The sequence below is a fragment of the Etheostoma spectabile genome, chromosome 7 (genome assembly GCF_008692095.1).
Source record: "Etheostoma spectabile isolate EspeVRDwgs_2016 chromosome 7, UIUC_Espe_1.0, whole genome shotgun sequence".
NCBI classification, from domain to species: Eukaryota; Metazoa; Chordata; class Actinopteri; order Perciformes; family Percidae; genus Etheostoma; species Etheostoma spectabile.
The window spans coordinates 10,986,630-10,989,294 of NC_045739.1; positions in this window are offsets into that span (position 1 = coordinate 10,986,630).

The window sequence follows — 2,665 nt, forward strand, 5'->3', positions numbered from 1 at the left end:
CCCCCCTTCCCCCCCCTTGGACTGCAGGACAAAGATGGAGGGTTAGAAGAAGACTTGCCACTGAAGGAAGCACCCTGTGCCATGTGGCGTGGGGAGTCGGTCACTCCTGGCTGACCAGGTGGCTATAACTGCTCAGGACAGGGGCCTCGCTCATTATCTTTCTTTTACTTTCTCTCTCTCTCTGTTTTTCTCCCTATTTTGTAGTCTGCTAGGAGTGAAGCTACAGTAGAGCAGTGGACTTCTGCATGCTTTTCCATTTTGATCCGGTGTGATCTCGACCTTCGTTTTGTTTCGTTTAATGAACTTTGGGTAAATTGCATGTACGTATTGTACTTTACCAGTATTTACTTGGCTCATAATTTTTCTTTTTTTCAGTTGTATGTGTGTGAGTGTGTGAAAAAGAGTGGGTGTGCATGCATATCTTTGTGCATGTGTATGTGCTTGTTTTAATTGATAATTTTTACTTTTCACTTTTCATTGCCACAATCCTTTGTCTGTATCATGATTTGTTTTAATCATACAAGCATATTTTAGGGAAAGATGCAGTTAAACAGATTGAATAATTAGAGTATTCCCATTTAATATTAGATGAAAATAGTTAATGCCTTTGAGTCAAGTCTTAAAGCCAAATTCTTTCAGTTCAGAATTTGTGTCTCATCTAGTGAAGCACACACAGATTCATATTTATATAAAAAAAACACAAATCTATCTGGTCTTTTCTGCGCTCAGTTTTCAATGAAGTTACTATAACAAACACTTGAAATTGTATTTTTGCCACAAATCTGTTACCCATTGCTTTATAAATGGGAAATCTGCAGGTTAGCTTATACAGTATTTGTGTTGAGTTACATTTTAAATGACTTTTACATTCTGCCTTGAGCTTTGCTTCTAGAGCAGCCTTTATCACAGATTCATGTAAAGGTGTGTGATAGTTGGTTTGCTTTTAATTTTGCGTGTCTGCCATGGAAAAACAAAGAAAGCAAAACCTGACAAGCTGTCATGAGGAACAAGCGTTTTCTAGTTAAATTGTGTTGTTTGACACGACTGAAGGGTCTTTGTTACATCAACTCAAGGTTAGAAATGAAAGAGTGCATGAGGTGTGGCTTGTTGCTGGTGTTGGCAAACACCTAGTGCCTTCTCTTTTCTACGCTGAGCTGGGTGGATCTTTGGGAGTGAGATAGTTTTATTGGACAAGCCCCTCTCTGATATTTGGGAGAAGAGAGAAGGTCACTGTGAGGCGACTGAAATCTTAGTGTGTTTGTACAGGGTGATAAATGTACACCTTTATTTTCATACAATCTACACAAGAGACAATGATTTTGAAGTTGAAGCTCTACATTGGCCTGGTGTCCCCTCTCTCTTCCATCCTTCCTTTATTCACCCTACCTCCTCCCTTTGTTTACGAGGCAGCCATCTTGTTCTGCTCTAATGAGGGGACATCTAAAGCTGCTGGGATGGAGGGAAGGGGACGGGGCACTGAGATAAGTTAACATTTTTGACAAATTTCACCAAAGCAGTTATTGAACCAGAATGTAAGCTGATTCTCTTTCTGCTTCCTCTACATAACCTTTTTTTCAGTGTGATTTCCCTGGCAGTGGTTGAGTAGAATTTACATTTTAGTGACATGTTGGAATTAGAATTTCTGTTCTAATGGAAAAGCTTTGTGATGTACAGTGTAAAGTTTTCTTTCTTTTTTTTAATCATTTCATGATTGTTGAAACTGGATGGATAGGAAATATAATATGATAGTTATGGAATGTCTCCTCTTTGGCTGATGGATTATGGAAGTGAAGCCAATTGTGTTATACACCAATATGCTTTCATTCAATGGACAGCCTTTTTTGGTACCAGGCATACCTTCCCAATCACAATGCCATTGATTTATTATTTTTATATGTCAAAAAAATCCGAAAATTCTCATGTTTCCAATCATTTCTTTGTCTGTTTTCTTTTAGACCTTAAACAAATATGGGATTTACATGGATGGTTCCACACAGGACAGACCTACATTTGCATGTATCAAAAAAGCAAATCTTAGATATATGCAACAACTGTCATTACTGCCATAATGATGACTCTTTTAAGATTTAAACCCAGTTAACATTTATAAAAACATTTGCCAATCAGATTAGGTTATTTCTGCTACGACAGGTGAAGTGGAAGTTGTGATTAAGTCTGCAACTGCTTGTAGGACATATTCCACTATGTGCCAGGCCTCAAAAGCTGTGATATCAATCAAAGTAGGCTTAACGGAGATAACTACTTCTTTTGTAAATAAATTCACAATTTGTTTTTTGATATATTGAGAAAAACTAAAAATTTATTTGTCATCATAGTTGAAAGATTATATGGATTATAGAAGTTGGTTCTGGTTGATTTATCCAAGTCAGTCCTCAAGATATAAATTGTTTTCATCTGGTAAACATACATGCAACATGTTACATCCAACACACCATTATATTATTGCATGCACAGCAGTGATAGTAGTGCAAAGCTTATAAAACCAAAAGTTGGTTAATGAGGAAGATTGGTTTTGATATAGAGAAAAGCTGCTAAAATCAGAGAAAAAATATATTTAGAGCTCCCACAAAACAAAGACACTGCCCCGCCTGTAAGAATATTTTTCTTGAATATACAGCATTATTCTGACAGGCGATGCTAATTA